This window comes from Sphaeramia orbicularis, chromosome 1 (genome assembly GCF_902148855.1).
Source record: "Sphaeramia orbicularis chromosome 1, fSphaOr1.1, whole genome shotgun sequence".
NCBI lineage: Eukaryota > Metazoa > Chordata > Actinopteri > Kurtiformes > Apogonidae > Sphaeramia > Sphaeramia orbicularis.
Window position 1 is genome coordinate 39,461,416 of NC_043957.1, and position 12,599 is coordinate 39,474,014.

The following is a 12,599-nucleotide window of genomic DNA, read 5'->3' on the forward strand; positions in this document are numbered from 1 at the left end:
CCCACCTCTCATAGACGCAGCAGAAAATGTTTTAGTCAAATTAAAGTGTTGAGGCTTTGAGTAACAGCAGAAGAATAGATGGAACTGCAACTGCTGTCCAACTTAAAGTAAGTCCATCAAGTCTGTTTTGTTTTTTAGTCTCTCATCACGTGATTTTTAAATACAAAGCTGGTTATGATGGCATGTCATTTTTACCCCACCCCCGAAGGGAAGGCAATGGGTATTGTTTTTGGTTCGGTTTGTGTGTTTCTTTGTTTGTTAACACTCCAGCAGCAAAACTACTAGTTCAATTCATACTAAATTGGGTTTATATATTGTCAGTGACACAGAATAGATGTGGTTACATTTTGGGAAAAGTAGGTCAAAGTTCAAATATTTTATGAATTTTTCACATCTTTTTTTTTTCTCCCATTTACTTATAATGGGCAAAATTTCAAATGTCTATAAAAACTTACATTTTGTTTCAATTTACTTCAAACTTGGCACATATATAGAGGCAATTGATATGCTGACATCACCACATGCATAGACATGATGACATCAGCTGCATCGATGCCAAAATGAGCTACAGTATGTGTGAGAGATGGGGTTTGTTGTGCCTGGTGCCACTTGTTTAAAAGTGAATTTCCAGGAAAAAATTTTAAGATGAACTTATTGCTGACACTGCATCTTTGTTTCATTTTTGTTTCACATCTGTTAAAGGCACATAAGTAAACATTCAGCTCATTGGGCACAGTTAAACTTATGATTAACCTTGTACACTGTTGTTGAAAGTCAAGTAAGAATAAATACACTGTTGTCCATGAAGTTGGAATAATTTTGTTTTTATACATGCGCCTCTTTTTATTCTTATTTATACACATTAGTAATCACATTTTTAGTATGTTTTACTAGTTTCATCATATCTTGTATTTTTACATATATCTTTGTACAGAATTTTGGGCACTTTGCATTCTTTTAAATATACTATATAAATAAACTTGACCTTTGACCAGGTGCCATTACCACATAATGAGTCTCAGCTACACTCTATCTCTCAAGAATAAATCACTATCATTTCATGAAGAGAGGTAAAAAATATTATATTCCATCTTTATGGACAACAGTGTACATTTCCATTTTTAATAGATACAATATGCTGCTTTTATATCAAAGCTAAGCAGTGAATATTGTAATCATTCACAGCAACAGAATTTTAAACAGAGCTACACAATGACAACTGGTGAAATAAAGGAGGGTTAAACAGAATGTGATGATGTGGTTTGACAATAATTACTATACTGAGTGATATGAGAGATTAAAGACCTTCAGGTAATGATAAATGATCACTGTCATGTTGCACTTTTCAGAAGCAGGTTAGTACTTAACACACAAAACAACAAGTGGTGCCTGGCACAACAAACCCCCCCCCCTCACACATACTGTAGCTTATTTTGGCATCGATCCAGCTGATGTCATCCTGTCTATGCGTGTGCTGATGTCAGCATATCAATTGCCTCTATATATGTGCCAAGTTTGAAGTAAATTGAAGCAAAATTGATGCTTTTATGGACATTTGAAATTTCGCCCATTATAAGATAAGGTTGAAAAAAATTCTTAAAAATTCATTAAAAAAATTTGAACTTTGACTTACTTTTCCCTAAATGTAACCATGTCTATTCTGGGTCATTGGCTATCTATAAAGTCAATTTAGTATGAATTCAACAAACAGTTCTGCTGCTACAGACATTTGAAATTTCATCCATTATAAGTAAATGGGGGGAAAAAATGATTTTAAAAATTCATAAAAAATTTGAACTTTGACCTACCTACTGTTCCCAAAATGTAATGACATCTATTGTGGGTCACTAGTATCTATAAACTCATTTAGGTATGAATTCAATCAAAAGTGTTGCTGCTAGAGTGTTAACAAACAAACAGAACCAAAAACAATACTCCTTGCCTCCCCTTCAGGGATCGGGGTAATAAATAGATAAAGACAAAACAACTAAAAACAGTAAATTGAAAAGAAATTATTTATTCATTATCTGAACCCGCATGATCCTTTCTAGGGTCACTGGAGCCTATCCCAGCTACTTATGGGTGAAAAAAAGAATTACCGTTACACAAATTGCCCTTATAAATTAAATGTAATATCAGTACTGTTGAATATTTAAGAATGAGCTACCGAGTTTGTTTCTAGAAGCTATAACACCAAAGGTACTTTCTCATTTGATATCATATTCTCACTGTCCTTCACACACTGGCTCACTGCCAAAAGTGACATGAATGCCAGCATTGTTCCCAGCGGAAACTGTACTATCTGCCCAATTTAATGTCCTGAATGATGCCTGACAGACGGAACTGAGGGAACAAAGACACATTAAAGTACAGTGGTGTCCTCTGAGTTATTAAAAGCTCTGTCACACCCCTTCAGTCTTTCAGAAGTGGACAAAAGTGGGGCATGTTTTCCTCAACATCCAATGACAGGGTTGTTTCTATAAAGCTCAAGGGTCACAAGTTGGCTGCAGAGTTTTTTGATCAGTGACACTTCAATGGGGAATAATCAGTCTGAAATAGAAGCTGTATCGACAGAAGCAGGTTGTAAATCAATAGGGAGTCCTGTAAAATAAGTCACGTTGTCTTCTCTGTGAGCTGCAGACTGTAGTGTGTCTGCGTTTTGTCCATTTTCAGAACTGTCCATACCAGTCCCATTGTCGTTCTATGTTGTGTCTGTATGACTGTGCAACATTTAACACCATCATTCCTCTTCTGCCCAAAGGTAGACCATTAACCTACAGACCAAAAGGTGAACAAGGCTCATTCATAGGAAGTTATGTTTAGTTGATAGTTAATAATCTCTCAACAGCAGGGGGAAATCATGTACCAGAGGACACTTCCCAGCCAGCATGTCCACATGGGCCCCAGAAGGGTTACAATTGTGCTGCATAAAAGGGTCTCATTTGGGTTTGTCTGCAGTTTCCATGGTGACCCAAACATGTGTTTGCCCATATCAGAATCAGAATCAGAGATCTGAATATATCATATTATTTATTCTTCACACTATTTATCCCACGATATTTATCTTTCATGTCATTTGCACTACTTCTCATGTTATTTGCACTACTTAAATTCTGTTTTACAAATATCTTAGTTTGCAATACTTTTTATTTTTTAACCCTTTCATACATGAATTATGAGAATCTTAATCAAGGTTTTTTTCCAGAGTGTTTTTATTCCTCTTTAGGCATGAAAAAAAAACAACAACAATGCAATGGATTTTTTATGAATCTATTTAATCATTGGAGTAACAAAAATGTTCACTCAGCTGGACACCATGCATTTAATTTTAGAAGCAAAGAAACATGTATTTACTGATATACTATGTGAAAACTATGAAATAAAAACATTTTTAATGGTGCTAATCTGATGTTTTCTCACATTTTAACATACCTGCATGGAGATAATATCCAAAAAAAACAAACAGCTTTTTGTTTAGGAAAAAACAAAAACAAAAAACTGTTTATTTCAGTCTAGTAACAATTAGCAATTTTTTACACTCAAACATGTTACTGCAGATAAGGTTTATCTAGAACAGCAAAGTTATAGTAATGGTATGAATTGCAGTGTATGGGATGATGAACAAAACAACAAATCCATAAATATAAAAGAAAACACCTTCATCTGCTGTCCACTGTGGTGACCACTATGCATGAAAGGGTTAATGTAAATAACTGTGCCTTTTACTGATATGTGTTGTTTTACTGATATTCGTTGTCTGTCTGTAAATTCTTGCACTGAACCTGAGAGCTTTGCCTCAATTTTGTTGTACTTTATACAATGACAATAAACAGATTCTGATTCTGATTTTGATTCTGATTCTGATATGGGCAAACACATATGGGGCCACCAAGGAAACTGCGGACAAACCCACATGGGACCCTTATATGCAGCCCACTTGTAACCCTTTCTGGGGCCCACATGGACATGCTGGTTGGGTTGTGCCTCAAAATCACCAATGAATAAACACTTTGTATCCACAGACTGAATCACTCTCTGAATAAAGTATAACACTCATTGTTTACACACATTTATGGTATGGTAAGTTTAAACATGGACAGTTATTTTGACACCCGCTCTAAACAACACTGTGTCTTATAATCTTCATGTGTTGCATCAGCTGATAGTTGGCATTATAGTTCTGTTAGCTTAACTCTGTTTTTGGACAGAAAACAGCCACAGTAAATAAAAAAAAAAATCACCTCTATTTTCTCTAGGTTTGTGTTGTCAATAGTTGCATTAAAGATTTGTCTTAGTCTGAACAGTGGATCAACAAACAGTGAATTTAGCAGAGATGATAACATCACATGATAACTTTTATATGCACCATTGCATGTAGAATAGAATAGAATAGAATAGAATAGAATAGAATAGAATAGAATAGAATAGAATAGAATAGAATAGAATAGAATAGATCTTCATTGTCATTGTACATTTGTATAATGAAATTAAAAAGTGTGATCCTAAAAAGGTACAATCCCTGACATAAAAAAAAAACCAACAACGCACACACATACACAATCACACTCGCATGTATAATGTAACTTGCCTGCACACACAACACAGAGGATGAAGTTAAAACCAGCTGCAAGTTTGACTGAGCAGTTAATTTGCTTTATTCTTTTTTATGCTCCATCTGTTTTTTTTCCTGCCGTAGGAAAACAAGAACCACCTGCCTTATCTGACACCATTTTGATGTTTTGTTTTGTTTTTTTTAAATATACTTTTAAGCTGTCAAAATACATCTCAGTAAGTACATGAAGACAAAATGTTGCACTGTGGAGCTGTACATTCACGTTCTGTAGTTTGATTTTCATCTGTGTTTACAGGTTTGATGAAGTAGAAAATGAAAGGTCAGAGACAAGTGGCATATTCAGATAAAACATCACACAGCTTTGTGTTTGCAGCCTCTGCAAATGTTAATGTAGACTCAGAGTCACTCCTGTTTTGAATGCCATATTCATTCACTGTTACTTGGAATCATTTTAGTACAAGACAGTGTTGAAGTTATTGAAAGTAGTTACAACAGGTTATTCACTTTGCACTGTGTGTGACAACTGACATTTGAGGGCATGTGTTCTGTAATTTGTCATGAAGTACATTTTAAAAGTGAAAAGCCCAGCACCAAAAAGTTTTAGATTTGCTACCACATCCTGTTTATGTGTATAGCTCCTCATTTTACCCACTTCATATCCCCTGATTAAAAGGATGGAATAGTAAGTGATTCATAACTTAAGCCTGTTTTTAACCAAACCCATCAGAGTTCAGATATGTGGCGGTCGACCTGGCAGGTGACGGTTTGTCTTCATATCATCCACCTGGAGTTTTCTACTACCTACCTGCGTATGTGGCAGATGTGTGAAGAATCATTGATGGTGTGTATGTTCATCAAATCACAGAAAGCTCTAATTTGACCTCAAAGGTTGCATGGCTCTAAATATTTACAGCTTGAGACAAAAAAAAAAAATGTATAGATTTGGTCTCAACATGGCCTAAATTTACAAAAAAAAAACATCTGTATTCAAAACAATATGGAATAGAATTAACTTGTTGAAATGCATGACCAACAAGTTAGCATCAACAGTCACCTTTTATACTGATAATTAATGTTTAGTAAGACAACAGCACAATGTCCCCATGAAAAGCACATGAAACAGTCAAGTCAGACACTAACGTGCAAAGTGTTACTTCCATGTTCTGAATTAGGCAGATTTAGGTTAGCTAGTGTTGCATCGTGTTGGTCATCTGCATGTTGGCTTTGCTTTCCAGAAGGTTTTCCCATACTGTTAAATGTGTGTGCAGGTTTCCAGAACTAATTAACGAAAGGTTAGGTAAGTTAATTCAGCAAGTTAAGCAAGGTAAGTTAAGCAAGTTAGGTATAGCTTTAAGCAGAATTTGAATAGATTTCCACCATCAGTCTAACAAGAAGTCTGTTCTCATACAAAGATGACTGACCTCCTTTTCCACTAACAAAACACTGTTTTTTATGTCAGTTTCATCAGTGTCATTTTCATCTTGTTACATCTTTTACATAATTTTTGTCTTGTTCAGAAACTCCTCCAGGGAACATGACTCATTGTACTCACCTCTCAAAAAACAAAAAAGAGCTATGTGAATCAATTTGTGTCCTGACACAGGGAAGAAATTCAACTGAATATAATCAGATGTGCTATTTTACTACAGATAATTCCCACAGATCTCCAGTGGACAATGTTCTCCATCACAGGCCAAAGTATTGGTGAGTCAAAGACAGTCTAAGTAAGATGTATAGTCTATTGTAATTTATATATACAGATACGACTCAATATAATGGGAATCAATTCAATTTCTACCATCTCCATTGATTATTATTAGAAAAGAAACGTTTCATGTGGTCATTAGCGTATAATCACCTGAAAATGAAATGGTGTCTTTTTGTTGTCTTACAATGAGATATCAATGAGCCTACCACCATTTCTAATATATTGACTAGACTTAACAGACAATGGCTCTAATATGAACAAGGCCTTTCCACACTGTATGAAAACCTGCAAGAATTACCTGCAATTTCCATTTTCACACAAACTGTCAAATCCAAGGGACCTGACATTTTTTTGTGTGTATTTATGTGAAATCAGTGAACATAGAAAGGAAATAGTATACTAGAGTGCACTTTAAGTGTCTTATTTCTGTTACTTTGAGCGTGGTTATCTTTCCCTCCCCTACAGGTGGTAATATTGCTGGAATGGTTATGAAAACTCACAACATATCTTTTTTTTTTTGCTACATTGTTTGATTTGCATGATTTCGAGTCAGCACAGTGTTTTCCACAGTTCAGTGTATTGTATCCAGAGATGGTGGATGCTCTCATACTACTGGACTCTGGGATTTTTACCCACAGATCAGGTACTATAACCATTTTTATGAGAGGGCTATAGTAGAAGGATCATTAAACTTAATAGAATATGCCTCAATTATCTTCATTTTCTTTCCATTTTCCTTGTCTTTTTCCTATTTCTTACAGAGCTCTGATACTTATCACCTCATTTTTGATATTCTCACCTCAATTTTCTGTCTCAAATACTCAAAGTGATGAGGCAGGGGATGAATGAGATGATGGAGTTTGAAAAAAGTGCAGCAGATAAGAAAAGAGTTTACACTTATGAGAAGACAGTGGAGAGGTATTTAAGCGTCACTTTCAGAAGTTTACTGGACTTCTCATATCTTTGTCTTTTTACACATCTGGCAGCCTAGGGGTTTTATTTCTTTCAGGTTGTTGGCTGCAAACCTGACTCTGTCCAGACCAGTCTGTGCAGTGTGTGTTAGAAAGAGGTCTAGTTCAAGTGGAATGAGGTATGCCTTTATTTCTACGTCTCCTCTCTGGGATGAATAATCTAACTTTTCCTCCCTTCATCTGCTGACAGCTGAATGTGTTTTTTAATGTGCAGGATTTGTTTTCTCCAGGGACCTGCGAGTTAATTTTGTAAGTCACATTCAACCTCCACACCCTCCACCACGTCCTCTCTTTTAATCTCTTTTACCCCAGAGGTTTCCTTCCCTAAAACACACACTGTATATTTCTGTTTTTTCAGAAAAACAGAATGCACATCAGTTTGGAGCAGAGTCTGCAGGCGAGGATACGAGCCAGTGTTCTGGTTATTCTGAAGGATATTGACCACTACTATGAATGCGTTCATTATGTTAATATCCACTGAATGTTTCATTTTACATTCTGACATTTTAATATATGGTGTGTACATAACACTCTCAACACAGGCTCTTAAAAAATAGATGTAATATTTGTTTTTCTGGAGCTAACAAAAGGCACTGAGTCAAAGCAACAGAAACAAACATTTGTACTTTTCCAACGCTGTCATGACAGAAATGTGAGTTCAAATCTTAATAAATGAGGTGTTTGAGTTGCAATTTCTAGATACTATTTGTGGCACATTTATTTGTCTTTTATGCTCTCAGCAGTCGGTGGTGACGGTACCAGGCGATAATCACGTCCATATGAAAAATCCAGAGGTTGTTGCTCCATTTGTTTCTGACTTCATGCACACCAAAGTGCTCTCACAGCAGCTGCAAACCTAATGGACAGATTTTCACACTCAGTTTCTCAGTACGCTTTTCTCACTTTGACTCAGAGTACTCATTGCAAAAGTACACACGAAAATACTCTAAACACAATGATCTGAATGTGTGAACTTCTAATCAATTGCTTTTTCCTGAAATTAAACTATTGTTCCTTTAAATATATTCTATAATACAGGAATCTACACCTTGAAGGATTAGGATTTTTTTTTTTTTTTTATCAAAACATAGAAAGCTATCCCTTCCTTTTTTGTTGCATTGCACAGGTTATTAATCTTAGGAGTGATCAGTGCATATTAGGACTACACTGAACATGACACCTTCTATGTTGTCTGCAACTAAAAAAAATTCAGTATGATTCAGTAATGTAATTGTACATTTTCTTCAATGTTTCTTGTAAATCATTCTCAATCATTTCTAAAATTATAGGACTCAGAAACACTTCAAATGAAATTCAGCCTGATAAACTGTAATATAATGTAATATCTGCATAATAAATGTGCTCCCTTGCATTCACAGGACAGGATCAGTGTTAGAGCTGTGAAGGAATTCATGCACTGTATATGAGGAATCAAATCATTTCTGTCAGCAGATCCCACACCTCTTCTTTGAAGGTGATCTGCTTTTCATGAATCTGATGCTTGTGCAGAATGTGCTAAAAATGGCAATCATTAAAAAAGATGACATCCTCTGACAACTTTTTGTTATGTAGGCCATCCTCCCTGTATTCAGTGTTTGTCTTCGAAACAGCAAGACAGAGGAAAAAAGTCCTTTTTTCTCCTTTATTCGGGGAGTGACTAAAACACAGCAGCTACCGTCAGTCAAAGCAGATGAGGTGCTGCTCACACAAAAATGGCCCCCTCTCTCTCTCTCAATGTCACATAAACTATGTGATGGCCTCTGTGTTAAATGGAGTGGAATTGATTTTACGCAGCGAACAACAAGGCGGCGAGCATTCGGAGACATCTGAGGGGCTTGCCCCCACCACCTCCCACTCCCTCTGCCCCCCCAAAAAAATGATTATACTTATATAAGTTTCCCTCCCACTCCCTACATCCTCTCAGCCATCAGCAGGAATGTTGTCATAGCAACCCCCACCCCTCCTTTGAACGTCAGAGCCAGGAGCTGGAGGATGAAGCTGCATGCAGCTTCAGTCTCTTGTGCTTCTCAGAGAGCACCTGTGATTTTTTTGCCGTCTCACGTGCAACAGTAGAAGCTGCAGCGCTGCACTGGATCTGGAAATAATCTAATGACTGATTTGACTCACTGCTGCTGCATCAGACACAAAAAGACCAACTGATTTAGCAGTTTATACAGGTAAGAACAACCCCTTTATTTACTACCATGTGCTATTTTTAGAAGGAGCACGCAACACTTGTGTGTGTTTCCCAGTCTGATCTCATGTACTGCAGTGAGGGCTTCAGTGTAACAGTGCTCATTCTGCCTCCCAAAATCTCTGTGCTCATCTGCCTCTCGTCCCTTCCCCCTCATGTCTTTTCTTTCCTTCTTGCCTATTCATCTTCTGCTCTTTCTTTTTTCACTCTGACAGCAGCATGTCGTGGTTGTTCTTGGACTGGTTCGTCCCTCTCTACCTGCTGGTATCAGTTCTGGTGCTGGCAGGGTTCGGAGCGTGCCTGTACTTCCTAGAGCCCGGGCTGCAGGATGCCCACAAGTGGAGCAACAAAACAGTCCGACATCACCCGCTGGTGGCCAGTGTGAACTGCAGAGATGACGATAGAAATGCTCTGATATGATCAAGGGTGGTGGAGCGGGCGGCCGGCCATCTGGACAGGGGTGCTGCCAGGACATGGGAGTGATGGGAGCCTACACCTTCATGATGGAGGAAGACAATGGATGAGAGAGGAGGAAGAAATGTTTTCTGATGATGCAAACCTTGTCCTATTATTCCAACTTTTCTTTGATCTCTTGTAAACTGCAGATTTTCTGCTGTAGAGATCAGGGAAAAGTAAACAAAGAGGGTTTTAAAGAGATTTTTCCAATTAAACCAAATGCACAAGGAGGAGGAAGACTACATGCAGAAAGAGATTGTGAGGTGTATGGAGGACATGTTGCCCTTTAGAAATATGTACCACAAGTTTAATACATGTTGTAAATTTCATGCCATCTTATACTTGTGCCAACTTTTGCATACGTTTTGTAATCTGACTTTATCACTATAATCACTTTACATTTATCATGATGTTTACTTATATCGTGCATTTAATTAGTGAAGTGAATGATATGAATGTAGTGGATGTGGGAGGGTCCTCTTTCTGGTGATGAGGGTATGGCAGCTGCTGAGGAGCATGTGGGTTGATAGTGCCACTGTGCCAAAATGGTGTAGTTAGTAGTGACTTTGTTTAAATGATGTGCCAAATAAATTCATTTATTCAAGGTGCCAATTATCTTAGACGGACCAAGATTACAGAAAATAGTATTTGGTATTGCTCAAAGTGTATATTTTCTGTTTTCATTGTTTTTACTTTGCTACAGCGTGGTGAGGAAAATTGTGGGTGTGTAACAATCCTCTTTTGATGAACATATGCTTCCTTTATTCATACAAAAATAAAACTGTGCAATCCTTAATACCTTGGTTTTACCTGCTGTATATTTTTTATGAACTCATCATAGCTGCATGATTATCCTTAATATATTTTGGGGACCAAAGACAGCATTCAGACTTCTCAGACAGTTTCCCATGAACCAATAGAAAAAGAAAAGAAAGAACAAAGTTAACGACCAGAGTGGGAGGCAAACAGTGTGGCCTCAGTGTCGAGGAATTAAGAGAATGGCACGTCTGTGCCCACTACTTCCTACTGCTCTGTCCCATGTCTAGCATTCTTCATTTTATTTACGCGCTCAGAGTGTCAACAACAGAGTCAGAGCTTCAAAAAGCAGGTTAGTTACCATTGTTTTCATTCATAATATGGAAAACTTCATTTTTCGATTGACTTCTCTGTGGAGCAGTAGGCTTTCACTTTAGGTAAAAAATGTGTAACACATTTTTCTGCCTTACATCTTTTCTACCAGGCACTTTTACTATGAATGGGCATATTTAGAAAACATTTTATTCAGATGAGTCTCATTGTTTTTTTTTTTTATTTTTTTTGTGGAATTTGTAACACTACTTCAGTGAATTTCTTTCATGTGTGTCCTTTCTTGCTCTTATCAACAGCCTTTCTTTTCATCGCTCTCTTCCCAGCTTGTGCAAAACAGAATGAGCATTTTTGACCGTCTGACACCTCTAATCCCTCAAGTATCTGCATCCTCAAGACAACCAAAGGAGCATCTGCCGGGCTGCTTGTCCCCCCCGGCCTCCCTCTCTTCTCCGGTCATCAAAAAGAAACCAATCCAGATTCCTTCGTTTGATGAAAAGGGACTCATCTGTGAAAAACAGTCAACCACTGAGAGGTAAATTGAGCTCCAGCTTGTATACTTGCTCAGTTTTGTTATCTAACAGATTAAATATTTCGCTCAAGTGGGCTTTCAGTGCAATTTTATATTTTTTCCTCCCTTTTGGCTCCAGATCTTTTGTTCCAATTCAAGTCAAGACATGCAGTCAGACCTCTTTGAGTAAATCTTTTCAGCATTCGCAAAGAAACCATGGAGAAGGAGCATCGACCCTCCCAAGAACCAAGCCTAAAACACACAGCTCTCCATCTCCCTCTGCAAAGCCAAGTGTCTCAGTTTTTTCTGCTCCAAAGCTGAATTCCTCTCCCACTCTGAAACCAGTGCCAAATGATTCCCTTCATCCCCCTGCCTCACAGCTGTGTGATCCTTCTCTACTGCTCCCCCACCCACAGGTAAAGCCAAGTGTTTCTCCAACTCTGACTGTCCCAACGCCTAGGCTGAGTCCATCTCCAACATCTCTGTGCCAAGGGACAAGTTCAGACACTCAAGGATCCAAACAGCCTTCCCCTGTTGCTAAAGAGAGACGTGCTAAATCCATTCCCATCTCTAATACTAAAACTGAGAAGTCCTCAAATGAAGCAAAGCACAACATTCTCGACCAAGAAACTTTACTCGAATTCACTCATCCGGTGTTGAGGAGATCTTCTTCCATGACAAGCAGAGAATCTCGACATCAGACTCGTCTTCAGTCCGAGTCCCAGAGACAAGTACCCGCGATTCAGAATTCGAGCACATTACAAGGCAAACTTCAGTTAATTAAAACAGGAGATACTGCACAGGATAAATCAAAAACTCTGCTTAGAAATGTAGACATTGCTGTTATTCCTAAATCAAAGGCAAACATCAAACAGCAGCAACAAGGGAGTGTGCCAAGTGAAATAACTAATATGCAAACATCTGCATCTGAGGGGATTAAATCCACTAATGTTACTCAAAGAAAACCTCAGGCAGTGTTTGATGGACTGGCTACTAATGTGAGCCCTAACCTTCATAGGAAATGTATGGACTACCTTCAGAATAGACATTATAGTCAAACTACAAGTATGGCATCAAAGCAGTCCTCCTACAAACAGAGA

The 12,599-nt window shown here is 37.7% G+C and overlaps 1 long non-coding RNA gene across 1 annotated transcript; it reads left to right on the forward strand.

Annotated features, from left to right (window-relative positions):
• The first annotated feature begins 9,163 nt into the window (after nt 1–9,163).
• LOC115424689 (uncharacterized) lies at nt 9,164–10,698 on the forward strand. The gene is made up of 2 exons (XR_003936122.1): nt 9,164–9,429; nt 9,662–10,698. It is a non-coding gene; the product is annotated as an uncharacterized LOC115424689 (long non-coding RNA).
• Nucleotides 10,699–12,599: the final 1,901 nt, after the last annotated feature.